This window comes from Acanthisitta chloris, unplaced genomic scaffold (genome assembly GCF_000695815.1).
Source record: "Acanthisitta chloris isolate BGI_N310 unplaced genomic scaffold, ASM69581v1 scaffold9982, whole genome shotgun sequence".
Classification (NCBI taxonomy): Eukaryota; Metazoa; Chordata; class Aves; order Passeriformes; family Acanthisittidae; genus Acanthisitta; species Acanthisitta chloris.
In genome coordinates this window covers 19,415-34,273 of record NW_008658840.1, presented here as the reverse complement: position 1 = coordinate 34,273, position 14,859 = coordinate 19,415, and positions in this window count along the sequence as shown.

The window sequence follows — 14,859 nt, the reverse complement described above, 5'->3', positions numbered from 1 at the left end:
ACTACAAGCCCTCTGGGAGATATACTTTTGGCCTCCTTCAATTGCATCTGTGGCACTCTACAGTGACACTTTTGAAACTTCAAGACCACTTCTGTCATCAGTGTTGAGACTGTCCATGCAGCATCCTCCCACTGGCATACCCACAGAACATCAGATCTGTGCTTCAGCCCTATTTTCATTTTGACAGACAGTTTTCAGGAGCTACTTGGGCAAATAACAAATACTTTCCACCTCCAAGTAGAAATAACATCATACAATACCTCCAAATTCATGTTTGGGATATTACAGGGAAGTTGTGGCTCTGCCCTTTAGCACTGGTGTTCCTTTCTGTCCCATCTGCATCCAAGCAAGTGGACAGAATGTGTTCCCTGCCAGCTAAAGTCTGCTGGAAGCAGAAGAGAACTTTCTGGTGATGTTGATTACCAGAGTAAACTAGTAGCAACAAAACATCTTTTCCAACCTATGAAGTGCTATGCATCTCCAAATAGCTTCCTAAGTCACTTCAGTGTTCTTCAGAAGTCTTCATAGCTGTCATGCCTTTTTATCCACTACTACAGTTCCAAAATGCAGTAAATACAAGTTGTAAGAAGTTCACTGTAGTATGCAAACCACAGTCCAATTTAAAGTGCATCCTCCATTAGAGCAGTGTTGTCTTGTGAAAAAATTATTTTCCCATTAGAGGACAAAGCTGCTCTGTAATTAAGATAATTATTTTTCTATAGCTGTCTTTTCTCTTATTTTTCTAGCTAGTTGGGGTTTTTTAACTAAAAATTTTTGAAACTAAACATGTTGGAAAATCTTTTACGAGGTGCTAATAAGAAAAACCGGGCAACTGTTGGCTGTTGAAATATGTCATCTCGGGTGTGGTTTTGCTTAACTTAGCCCAGTGGGAACAGATAATAATCTAGCGAAAAAGAAAGACTTCATGTTTGAAAGACCTGGTCTCCATTCTTAATGAAGTGGCTGTGCTGGAGACCTTTTCTGAACCAGCAACTTATCAGATGTGAACCATAAAGGCATCTAGTTAAGCAGTGTAGCTGTGGCTGCACTACTTTTAATCTCTGCCCAGTGGGTAATATGTTGGAAGAAAATCTGAGGCTGTCAGTGCAGCTTGATGTGGCTGCTGTTACCCCCTGCCCCTCGTAACCTGGCGCGTCACTCCGTGTTTTCTGTCACGGTCGTTAATGACCTGGAGCTCCTGTTGTATGAGCACTAGGAGACAGGGACCTCTCTCAGTGCCACTCAAAAGCTCTGTGTGTGTTAAATCGTTCCTCTAAACCATGGCAGCCTAACTAAGGGCTTTTTGTACCTGATATTTGATGGCTCCTGAGGTGAGGTAAGGGCTTCATGCCTCATTTGCAGTTCGTAGCATTTCAGTGGGGTAGGATGGGGAGGAGGACAGTGCTGTACAGGTTAAGAAGTGCTGTTATAAGTAATTACAAGGGAGAAAATAGCTTTGCTGCATGAGTACCATGTATGGTTTAGCAAGCTCCATAGAGGTGATGGAATTTGCCTGCTACTCTGCCCTAACAGTTCATGAGGAGGCCCTAAAGCTGCTGGATTTTGAAGCAGGAATATATCAAGCTCTTGGGCCCATTCATCCACAGGACTCTTTACAGATTGTGTGGGGGTTTGCCATCCGTGGACTTGAAGCTGAGAAATCTGGAAAAGAGCTACTCACAGACTTGTCTCTCTGAGTAGCAGGTATTTGTTTATTCAGCGCTGGGCATGGGGGGGATGGTTCCACCAACTCTCAGATGTAGCAGGGATTTGTTTATTCAGCGCTGGGCACAAGGGGGATCGCTCCACCAAACTTGCGCAACCAGAGACATAAACTTCACAGTTTATATACATTAAAGAACTCATGCATATTCATTATTTCTAGGAATGGGTTATAGCATTATAACTAGTTCTTGGAAATCATTATGATATTCTCCTCCTTCATCTCCTCCCAGTTGGCACTGGTCCAGCAGCTTCCAGTGGTCATCCCGGGGTCTTCAGGAGGAAGGCTGGTAGTCTTCATGGGGTTGAACTGTTTAATGCATCCTCTATAGTCCTGTTTTCCTGTTGCTAGTCTTCAGAACTGGTAGCTTCCAGTTTATCTTTGTCTTATCTTCTTGTCCACCCAGTTTGTCATCCTTTTATCTTCTGGTTCTCCTTGAATTTTATCATTTACGCCCATTCACAGCTTAAGCAATCCTACAAGTATGCTAACTTAGGTTTGCTAACATAAGCTTTACTCAAGAACATTCTGATAAAATGCTTTGCTAATTTATTTTCTTTGTATCAGACTGTCGATTTATGTGTGGCAACATGGGTCGGAGGGCCCAACTCGCCCGATCCGGTTTTACTCACGCAGTTTTAAGGATGCTGGAAGTTCAGACTGTCGATTTATGTGTGGCAACATGGGTCGGAGGGCCCAACTCGCCCGATCCGGTTTTACTCACGCAGTTTTAAGGATGCTGGAAGTGGTATTCTGTATGGGAAAAGGGTTTGTTTGTGGTGAACTTAGGTTTAAAGGAAGCCAATAAAATTGTGAGGCAGCAGACATTAATACTACGAGGTCCCTTTGAAATGCTTAAGGCCATCACCTCGGTCACACCTCCCCCTGTCAGGGTGGCACAAAGGGAGACTATTAGGAGATGGTATGTGCAGATAGAACCTCATTGCCACATTCACAGAGTTGGGGAAGGACCACCTAAAGCTCTGTCTGTACAAGAGCTGCAGGAGGCTCCTTCCCCATCCCCCATTAAAACTGCACCTCCTTGTACCTCTGATTTACAGAATATTTGGTTTACAGATGCCTCGTTTAAGAGGTAAAAGAAGATTTGGAAATACAAGGCTGTAGCCTTGCATGCTGACATCAGAGATCAAGTTACAACAGAGGGGGAGGGCAGTGCTCAAGTGGGAGAGTTAACTGCAGTTTGGAGCATGATTGTAAGGAATTCAGATGATAAGGAGCTGGTCTCTGCTTACACATACTTCTGTGCAGTTTTCAAAAGGTGTCCTGAGTGGCACCCATTTTGGGAACAAAACCAGTGGAGGTGAATAGGGTGCAGGTGTGGCAAAAAGAGAAGTGGAAAAATGGTGTTGGTTGGTTGAGTGACAGCCCTCCAGAAGGGGGATCACCCAGTCCACCCGTTAAATAACCAAGTAGATTCCCTCACTCCGTTGGCTGTCTTAGCTGGGGAAGGGGAAGCAGAACAAGAAGAGAAATGGGATATTTGCTGAAATGGCTGCACGTGAAGTGCCATCACTGGTGCGAAAGACTTGTTGAGAGATGTGCTAAGTAGAGGGTGGCCCATCACTCCAAAGGCCGTGCGAGACAGCTGTGTGATCAGTGCTGCAGCAGACTAGAAAACACCACCTGCAGGATTCACCTCTCCAGCTGAGGGCAGGAAAAGAGTTGTGGGAAACTTGGCAGATCGACTATATTTGTCCTTTTAAAAAATCAGGAGGGAAACAATATATGTTAGTAGGAGCTGAAATAGTATCAGGTCTGCTGATCAGGTGCTGTGTCTGGTGGTCTCAGTACTGAGCTCTTGTGTTGTACCAAAGCAAAAAGCTCTTGGGCAAGAAATGTTCGTCTGTCCTTAAACATTAGCACATGAGGAAATGTTGTAACATGTGCTCCTTGTGATTTAGCTGCCCCCTCTTTGAGGTGCTAGTGTTCCCCAAACCTGCTGCCACTCCAATATCTCTGCAATATAGTGACATACAAAGTAGAGTCAGATATAAGTCATGAATATAGTCTTGACTAAGATGTAGTCATAGAAGGGAAAATTCAATAGGGATTCAGTGACAGGTAGGGCTAGTTCTAGTGGTTAGAGATGGACTGGGTAGACCTTTACTGTCACTGTTTATAATGTGTCAAGAAAGGTAAAATAGCATATTTTTGCAAAATCCTGAGATGCTCATGTTATTTAGCTGCTTTGGAAAACATTGTCTGAAATTCTCATCTTGGGAGATAAAGGACTGATGTTATATATTGTATGTCAGCATGAAATGAAATTTTAAGGCCCAGTGACTAATAAGCTTTGTGCCATTTTTACATGTCTCTGTGAAGCACACAAGCACAGGTCTCTGCAGTGCCACTTACTGGTTTTTATCAGACTGCCATTAAAGTTCTCGTACCTGATTTACTGCAATAGAAGGCAGGAAGACTAAAATTAGCCCATTTGCTTTCTGTGGCTGCTACCCATGTTGTCACCAGTCCCTCTCCAGTTAGATTAGGTCAATCATCTTGACAACATCATCCCCTTTGCTAAACCTTTAATAGTGGAGAGCAACTCCAACAAAGCACAGAAGGTCAAAATATCCTTGATGGAGAATTAGGCCCTAATCCACTGACTCTGCCAGCACCATGCCCCCTTAGTGTGCCTACCCTCCCAGCCTGGGGACATCTCCCTCAAAGGGAGACTTTTCTAGGATTAGTGCCACAGCCCCTGTCCCCGACCAGGATTTCCTTCCCCTGTTGCAGGTAGTCTTGGTTAAACATCCTATCTCAGGTTAGCCACCCAATTATTTCTACCAACTTAATTACGTCCCAGTGGCTGTGCTGCTACCTGTCAGGTAGTTACAGTTTCCACTCATGTCCCATCTTTGCCTCTCTTTCTTAAATGTGTGATTGCTTTCTCATCCTCAGCTGAGACCCTTTGTCTTCTAATCTTTCTTGTCTTTATGTGTGACCTACTTTGCCTCCTTTTTAATCTATGATCTATAAAGCAGTAGTCAACTAATATTATGAGGTAAGCAAGACTGTATTACATCCCCTCCTTTGGAGTCTGAAGAGAAATAGTGATGGTCTAAAGTACTGCACCCCCCAGAGCTGTGAATCAAAGCCCCAAAAGCCAAATATTAGCTTTTTGAAAGGGATAGATACATTTAAGGAAAGGAAATGCATCTTTCATTTTCCTCTCTGTTTTTCAAACATCAAAGAGTGACACTGTGGTGATTTTACCCCACAGCAAGACAGACTGCAAGCAATAAACATCTAACAAAATGCAAACCTGAAATGTTCACTGGCCTTTCTCAGTGTATACTTTAGGGGAAAAGGCTCTATTAAGAGATTTGGAAATGCTGCCAATGCAAAGGATCAGCATGTCCAAGGAGCATGGAGCTTTCTCCATGCCTTTTCTGGACATTAGACTTCAAGCAATCCTGTGACCTTAATCTCTCCCTTGGAAACAGAGCCCTCCTCCTGACTTGAAAAATCTAAGCAGGTAAACAAAGCTAAAGTATCCCAGAAGCCACTGTAGCAAGGACCCTTTTCCAGTAAAGCCTCTTCCTAGTTCCAGGGCCATGCACAGGACTGGGAAGATAGGTAATAGTGCTAAATGCAAAACAAGTTAATGCCCTCTGAATTAAAATTACAAAAGTGTTTCCACCATAGTGTGGAAACCATAGTGTGTTCTAAAAATTATTTTAAAATTAAATCTGAATCTCTTTTTCCACTGAACCCCCCATCAGCTGATGAGCCTTCACATAGCATTTATTCTTTGCTTTTTTTTTAAGAAAAAGAATCATAAAGCAAGCAGTAACTTTGAACTTCATTCTTAACTCTAAAGGGTTTCACTTCAAACTTGATTAAACTGAAAGCTTGCACTAAAAATAAGTTTTTTAAAAAATCAAGTTACAATGTTAAATATTAATTCAATTTGCAAATATGTGCACAGTCTTAAGGAGCTTATCCATCAGGAAAAGAAGTATAACCTGACTTCTCTTGTAGATGTGAACAAGAACCAACTGTTTCATCAGCATTAGTGCTCTAAAGTAAAATGGGTGTAAGAAATTAGCCAGTGTAAGTACCCTTCTGAATGCAAAAGCTTTCTGTGCTGGGCTTTGTGGCCTGCCTTTCCTCTCTGACAGCAGTGGCAATAAAGCAAAATATCTCTCCCACCCCTGTTACACAAGTCACTGCCTTCTGTTTCAGCAAGTGGAATATCTCTGTTACTATTCTGCTACTAACCAGCGATTCTGCAGCTGGTTCCATTTTCTTTGATCCCATTCACCTGTAATTGGAATTACACAATCAGAAGTCACAAGCCATGATTACAGGGTCCTGAGGCAGCAGCTGTTGACTCATTCCCACAGTGCAGGTATGGCATCATGCTCGACACATTGCAGTTGGGATCTCTCTGGCTGCAGCGCTCTGCTCACCTGGAGCCATGGGAATTGATGGGCTAAGTGATCTGCTTAGCCCCTTGGATCCTCACAAGTCTATGGGATCAGATGGGATCCATCCCAGAGTGATGAGGGAACTGGTGAAAAGAGTTCGCCAAGCTGCTCTCCATCATTTACCAACAGTCCTGGCTCACTGGGAAGGTTCCAGAGGATTAGAAGTTGGTGAATGTCATGCCAATCCACAAAAAGGGTTGCAAGGAGGACCTGGGAAACTACAGGTCTGTCAGCCTGACCTCAGTGTCTGGCAAAGTCATGGAGCAGATCATCCTAAGTGTGATCACACAGCACCTACAGGATGGACAAGAATCAGACCCAGCCAGCATGGGGTTAGGAAGAGATTTTTTCCAGAGAGAGTGCTCAGGCATTGGAATGTGCTGCCCAGGGAGGTGGTGGATTCACCATCCCTGGAGGTTTTCAAGACAAGACTGGATGTGGCACTTAGTGCCATGGGCTAGTAACGACGATAGGGTTGGACTCGATACTCGATAATCTTTGAGGTCTCTTCCAACCCTGTTGATTCTGTGATTCTATGACATTACCTTCAGATTTTAGCTATTTACCCCCATCTGCAGGCATTGTCCATGAGATGTACTGCAATACATCTCCTTGATCTTTCTTGTCAGTCAAGTGCTTCCAGGGGGAGAAGCATCCCCTGGAGCTTGTCTGACCTAAATTAGGTGAGGAATTTGTATTTAAGGACAGCAAGTTATCCAAGGTGTGAATAGTGCAGAGCTTCAAGGTGCCAAGTGGTGCTATAAAGGCCTGGGAAATATTACAGCTTTGCTGGCAATGTAGAGAAGGACCTCAGTCCCTTCTTCCATCACCCCTTATGTCCCTAGCTCTTGGTGCTCCTCTAATTGCTTTAGAGCTGGAGAGGGGCTGTGGTACCACCCAGCTGCCATGAGGGCAATCTCCCTTCCAGTCCCCTGTGGCTCATCACTTTGGGGTTCTCTTCTGGGCCAGTCCTCCCCAGAGCATAGCCCTGCTGGTAACCCTGAAGTTGAGCCCATGTTTAGGAAATGTCTGTGACCAGCAAGAGAGAGAGACTGTGATGCAGCACCAACCTTCAGAGCTGTCATTGATGCAGAGACTGAGCAATAGAGTCAGTCATCTGATTGCTTGGGAACTCTTGGCTAATACACTTTCACATCTTCAGCCTTTTCCACCTGTCCTGTAGCCTGCCAAACCACTTTTTCATCGCTTTCTCTTTTCCCCCTCCTTCTCTTAGGAAAACAAATATACCTACTGCAAAAGGGGACAGAGGAAGCAGAGGCTGGGTTCAGACACTGCTTTCACCCCTCACCTGAGGTTTGATCTTGCCATGGTCTCTGCCTAAGCTTTCTCCTTTGTACATGCACAGGGGTTATACTTGCTGTTAATGAAAATACTTTTCAATTATGTACTTTTAGAAAATTAACATAGTGCATTCCTGAAATTTGTTTGAAGTTTATGACAACTTCATAGAGAAATTCTCCTGAGGGAGAGAAGAGATAAATATTTTGAAAGGCTTACAGGTTAACGTGATGATAAATGCCAGGATCTTATTTTCCAGACTGTTCTGTTTTACCTTCTTTCCATTCCCTACCTGGGGGCTGCGTTACAGCTTTGCTCCCAGCAGTTGCAGGCAGCTGCTGGTTGTGGGGGTGGGGAACTCCTGTGGCATTATTTATGGTAGCTCTCAGGGAGAGGATGGTGATTTACTGTGTGTCATCTTCTGCAGCTGTGAATTTGCAGCATGGCAACAGGGCCACTCAGTGGAATCCTGGTTTTCAGTCTGACACAGAGATAGACAAAGGTGAACTGACTGTGTAAAAATAAAAATCTGTTAATGTCCTCCTTTGCTCTCCCACAAGTAAGTTCTTACTTTCTAGAACTGGTAAATTGGGGTTGGGAATATTCCACCATTCATATTCCCATCTCTCCTGCCAGACTTTTTCAAGCAAAATCAGGATAGTATTGATTCTTTCTCTAAACTTGGGCGACTTTTTTATGTATCTCCCCTTCTCTTGTCTCTGCTCCAAACTCTACACCTGACTCTCTTCACTAGGGAGACTCTGTGATGGGACCTGATTGTCACCAAACTTGCCCTGTGCTCTGCAATGCATAACATGCAGCGTGGCAGCAACAGGAGCTCTCACCCAGCTCCTGGATCTGCCTCTGCCAGCAGAAAGGAGCTCACTTCTCTGTGCTATCAAAAAGAGCTGTAGAATTTGACCTCATACCCTGGATCTTCAAAAAGATATGCATAGATCAACCGAACAGGCTCATGGGCTTATCCAAATTGAATCTCAGTGCCAAGTCACTTGGCTTTGACCTACACTATAAAATTGTTAAATTTCCTACAAAGCCATTGGCATTCTGCAGAGGGAAGATGATAGAATAGCACCTGGGAGTGCCTAGCATTTTATTTCTGGGGTTATTTCTTTCAACCTCAGTTTCTCTGGCACAATGCACAGGAGAACAGTGGGATATGTTTTGTAATGTTACCCAGCAAATCCTGGCATTGCTGTCTGTCAGCAGTGACAAACCATGCCAGTAAACTGTGGCATGTTGTCATGAGAAAATGAGCAAGCCCAGCTGAGTTGCCCCTGTGGGAAGCTGCTTCATGAGCTGTGGCTACTGGAGAAGGAGGAAAGGAAGGAGGGAAAGGTTTGCTCCTAAGATTCCTCCTCTGAGATTTACATGGTAGAAATGCAAAACTGCAAGTGGGATTAATAATTTTGTAAAAGTGACAGTAGGTACAATAACGGAGGGCAAGCGAGCCCGTTATCTGGTCTGGCTGATGATGAAAGATTTTTGCTCCAAGGCATCTTCTGTAATTGCAGATTTGGTTGGTCAAGCTGTAAAGCACTTTTAGGATACAAATGATATTTGCTGTCATTGCTATGCAAGCTTATGTTTCCTGTCTCCTATTCCCCTGAGCTGAATGAAATATATTCTTCAGGTCAGTTACCAACAGATTGGAGCAGGGAGGGAGGGGATGGGATGACACCCACACCTCTAAATACGTAGAAAAACCCCAAATACTGAGAAACAATTAGGAATTCCAAGACTGCAAAGCTAAATACTGAAATTTTGCTGCTTACTTTTAAGGGTAAATGGTAAGAAAATTACTTGATTTAACCATGTGGACTTTGATAACCAAGATATGCAGTGAAAGAAGGCAGAGTTCATCATGAAGAGCACTAAATTTTGTCACAATGTCAAATGCTTTAAAAATGATTCTGAGTTTAAAAAGAAATCAGATAGTACAATCGATCTACCAGGAAGCTGATTTTTTTTTCAAGAAACCAAAACATTCAATTCAAGAATTTCAACTTTTCCTGGTTACTTTGTTTCTAATATGCTTCTGTATGTTTTACTGTTGAATCTAATCATTGGATGTTCCCATATTAAATATTAGAAATATAGGGCATTAGAGGGATATGTCCTTGCAGGTGGCAAGATTTTAGTATTATTCTATTTCATGGAAAAGTCTCAGTTTTGACCTGGATAGATTGGTTGCAAAGAAAAGCAGTTACTTCCTCCTGCTTCTGTCTGGGCTGAAATTTCTGGCAGAACACTTAGGTATGCTAGTGGCTTTTCTGCATGCATGCTCTGTCTAACAAACTTGTTTTGCACAGAACAGACATCCCTCAAATTTGTGTGAATAATATGGGCCCAGATTTGAGGGGAAAAAAAGCATGAGTTGAAATGCAAAACTTCATATCCTCCTTCCAGTTCCTTTTTGCTCTGCCTCCTCCAGCAGAAGTAATAGTAGGTCTGGATTGTTCCAAAGCACTAAAACCCAGAGGCAAAAAAATATAAAAAATTACTGTTACACACATGAGCAGGTACAGCCCTTGCTTATTGCAATGCAGAAAGGACCAGAGGACCTGATTAGGCAAAGTATGCGAGACAAGAACACAGCCAAGCTAACTGGCTGCAGCTCTTGAAAAATTGCAGCATTACTAGGGAGATGCCTTTATTAACAGAATAAATAGTCCTCCTGCAGATTAGTATCCAAATTGAATGGCACTTGGTTCTTATCAAGACACTTTTTCCTAACATGGAAATCTCACGTAGCGTGATCCTTGAGTAAACACCATGCTGCTTTAGCCCTGATTCCTATCATGCAAAGTATACTGCAGCCCCTCAAGACACACACTGCAGTGGAAGGTAGGCAATAAACCACCTGTTATTAACTTTTGTAGCTGCCAGTGGCTAGCAGGGTTTCTGTGCTAGGCTTCTTCACCTCTCTGCAATGCTGGTAACCCTGCAAGAGAACAGAAAAGTACTCTGACTGCCAGGAAGTTCTCCCATTGACAGAAAACCTGTACACACAGAGGTGGCAGTCTGGCAAGCTGATGCATTCTTGAAAGTCATCACTAAGTCTGGTGAAGAAAACTACACCCATTCCTAGCACATCTCCCCATACCTAAGAGCAACAGGGTTACAAAAGGTGGCAGCAATGCAGTGCCCCTGTTAGCACTGTGCACAGATTGAGCGTGACACAGCAGTCAGGCTACTTCTTGCTTGTAAAGCTGTACTACTTTATCTTTCATCATTTTCTTTTAGGAGAGGTTAAAACCCTCCTTCAGGGGATGTTAAAATATCTGAACGCTCACCAAGATAGAGAAATTTATGATCTCGTGTCTTTGAGGAAGGCTTACGTGATGCACGATGCACGTTGGAATCAAAGGCAGGGCAAGCCCCAGATCAGCCAAGATGCCTAAAGCAATATTTCCAGGCACCCATCTCAAGCAGATCTGGCTGTAACCTGGGCCAGGCTTGTGTCAAAAGTGTGGTTTGACATACATTTGGCCTAAATTGCTCAAACCTCAAGGTGTGGAATAAGAAATATTAATTTTTAAAAAGTATGGTCCAATCCACTCTTCAGTGCTTCTAGTAAATTTGGCAGGGACTCTTACAATTTTCTAGACAGAATTGTGGCTATTCCTTAGGCTGCCTCAGACAGCCACTACACTGCTGTGTGGATTTGAAGAGTATTCATTAGTGTGATTTGAGAAAGGCTTTAAAGAAAGAACATGTTTTGGGATGTCTCTAGAAACGGTTCCTCTATGAAATGCTTTTGCTTGGGAGAACAAAACGAGCTAATGAATTACATTTTGAAGCCATTACATACCCTATACAATAATCTTAAACATTTTTCACTTTCAGTATTCAAAGGATTGTCTGGAGAGGGCTCTCCTCAGCATAACATTAATCTATAAGGTTGGTTATTTGTGTACTGGTTTCAAAATTCAGTGTGTTTAAAACCCTGGATGGGAAAGGGTCTGGGAAGCTTTCACTACTGTAACCAAGTACCTAGGAGATAAAAGCCTTGGAGATATTTTTAAATGTCAAATTTCAGACACAAAGTGTATTACAGTGATTTGATCTTCAGGCTCTGAATTTATCTGTCTCACTTCTCCTATCGACAACTCTGTTCATCTTGGAGATTAGCTTTAAACTATTGATTCAGGGTCTTTATAATCCAAATTATGATATTTAAATCAAGCTATGTAACAGTACTAAAATGAAAATTCTGAAGGTTTTGTGTTTAATTTTTAAGGGTTTAAAAAAAAGAACTGTACAAACAGTTTAAAAAATGAGAGAATCATCAGCTATATATTTTGACATTTTTGCTTAGCGAATAAATGTCAAATATGCAAGTTCCACCTAGATCTCTTAGTTTAAAAAAGAGCTGTTCTAGACTGTCAGTTAACAGGGCTTAATGTAAAGTTCCACCTAGATCTCTTAGTTTAAAACAGAGCTGTTCTAGACTGTCAGTTAACGGGACTTAATGTACCTGATGTGTCTTCTGTTTCTCAAAATGTGGCTATAGGTATTTTGTGTAAGAATAAAGCTTTGCACTGCCTGAAGCACGACTCCAAGCAAAGATGATTATTTCCAGGTTCTTACACTAAAATCAAAGATCTCTTCCTGCACCCAATAATCCAAATATCACAGTGTGCTTAAGGATGATGGTGACATTTTCAAAGACAACCCAAGGTGTTCCCTTTTTGACTTCAGATATGCAGTCTCTGTGGGACTTACTGTCTTTTCCCTTTCAGCTTTCTTGCATCTCTTCAGCTTGCTTTTATTTTGCCTCTTGTCAACTCATTGGTATTAGCAAATACCATATTGTCATAGCTGTAATGAATGCTTGACTTCTAAAGGTAGCAAAATCATATACAATATATAAAAACCTGAAGCTTACTAGTCACCACAACTCTTAAGATTAATCATGTTAGTAATTTGATTTTTAATGTAATTGCTTCTTAGCTGACGACAAGGTTTATGTGTTCATTCAGTGCTAGGTTAGGTTTGGTGAACTCATTTATTTATCCTTCTGACAGGACATCAGTAGATGTTAGAGTTATTCCATATGATTGAATAAAGTATAATTCCTTAAAAGAAAAGACAAATAGTTTAGTGTTTCATTTTGCTGTTGAAATGAAAACTTTAAGTGTTTGATTTATCACTTCGTGTTCAAAAAAGTCTGAGGATAGTAATTGAGTTTATCAACTGTTTGTTTGCATCTCACTCTTGGAAAAAAAAACCCAAACAACTATAACAAAATCAAATGAGAGGGTTTTTTTCAATTGTTTTCTTTTTCCTGTTAATCAGGAGAGCACTTACTTACATGGCAGGGGTCAGCTGAGAAGCAGCACTGAGGGGAATGTTCAGTGAGGGGAGATTTTGGGGAGATGACATCTAAGATGTCTGTGGTGACTGAAAGGGCCCTTTCCAAGCTTTCCATTTTTGGCTAATCTGTGTATCCTGTACTGATCAGAAAAATGCCACTTTTGTCACAGCTTATCCCGAAGGGTTGGGTTCCAAGGTGTGCTCTGTGGTGGATTCTGCTGTCTGAAAGTTAATGGTGAAAACTCCTGCTGACTTTGGACATGGAGGTTTCCTGATTTTGTGTGGAAATCATCCATTGTTTCAGTTATGAAAGAAGCTACTGATTCCCTTACATACAGCTTGAGACTTGTGACTCAAGTCCTTGAGTTGTATAAATGTCTCCTGTCGTCGACTTGTACAGCCACAATGCCATTTCTGACTGCCTCCAGTGTTGCACAGGCACGATTGGAATGGACAGTTTGAAGAAAATGGAATTTTAAGAAAGAACACTATCTCCATTCCGTGACAGTCACATGCATCACAGCTGATCTTTGGATCTGGGAGCCAATGTTGTCAGCATGGGAGTTAGCCAGACACCTTTCCTGGTGCAAACCCAGGAAAGGGAGTGCAGAGTTGTGCCAGTTGAGGGGAGTGCATCAGAGTCTGGTCTGTTCTTCTGCAGACTCCACGTGCTGTCCCTGCACTTGCTTTTGGCTTATGGTAATGAAAGCAAGAGGAAAATTAGGTCCCAGGTGTTCATGTGGCCATGAAGTACTGAATTTTTTATAAAGCTTAGTAACTGTCATTTTTCAAGTAATTTTCTAGAAGAGGACTGGAATACGGGTAGTGCACGGGAACCAATGTACCTTGAAAGTACATTTCTTTGTTTTAATAAGGTTGGCAGTGTACTGTGACTCACCATAATGAATTAATTTGGTGTTTACCATAACAGCACGGAGCTTAATGAACTCATGATATTTATGCAACTGTCTGTAGATGTTCTCATGTCATTTGGGATTTATAAATAGGGACTAATGCTTATATTGCTGTTTTCTCCTGAGTAGGAAAGTTCTTCACAGTGAAAGGCCAGTAAAGCTCCCTTCTATTTTTCTATATAAAAAGTAAGCGGGAGATCTTTAATGACCTGACTTTTATCTTTATTGAGGTTTCTGAATTGTTAGTGTGTACTCAGTGAAGTTGTATGGCTTGAAGAAAACTATTGTAGAGCCATCCTTATAAAATTCCACCACAGTCATATAATAAATAGAGTCAATATCTCATTTCTTTTTACTGTAGATGCCATTTCATTTAAGGTTAGCCTTCTGTATTTGAGAGTGCCCATGTAATTAAGTAAAAAGACATTCACTAAATTGAACAAAATTATACTAATTTATGGGATCCAGGTCATGAATGCTGCATCTTTAGAAGCTAATGGTTTGTTGCTGTGCAAAACAGAAGGTCAGCTGCTTTCTCTCTTTTAATATCGTTTGATATGCAAATCCTTAATGCTGAACAGCAGCTCTGGTTTACTGCTGTTTCTTCCATCATACCTAGAAGGTGTGATGCTTATTCTTGTTTCTGTGCACTGAATTCCAGTCAACAGCAGTGTAATGCCAAGCACTGCTGAAGGGCAGATTGGAAGGCAACCACCTGCCTGCCCTCATGGGCCACAAGTTAGTTGGGTTTAAATCTGCTTGGAGACCCTGCCAAAAAACAGGCTTCACAGCTGGACCCAAGGGCACTCTCTTGCTGGGTTAAGTGGTGGGAATGGGTGGAGAGGGAGCACCACTTTGTCTCATCTGGCAGTGTTTGGTTGGCACAAAAAATTTCCTCTCGTGGAGCCTATGATTGGCAGCTCATTAAAAAGCTAGCTTAAAAAAAAAATCCACACAGAAAAACAGAAAACAGTCTCTTCAAAACCAAAAATGATATCTCAAGACCCAAAGTCAAAGGAAGGAGTGGAATAGCAATGCTCTCTCTGCCTCCAGGTCGTCATGCAAGCTCTCCTGGTCCACCTAGACCTCAGTCCACTCAGGAGCAGGCACTGGCACGTCCCCCCTCTTTCAT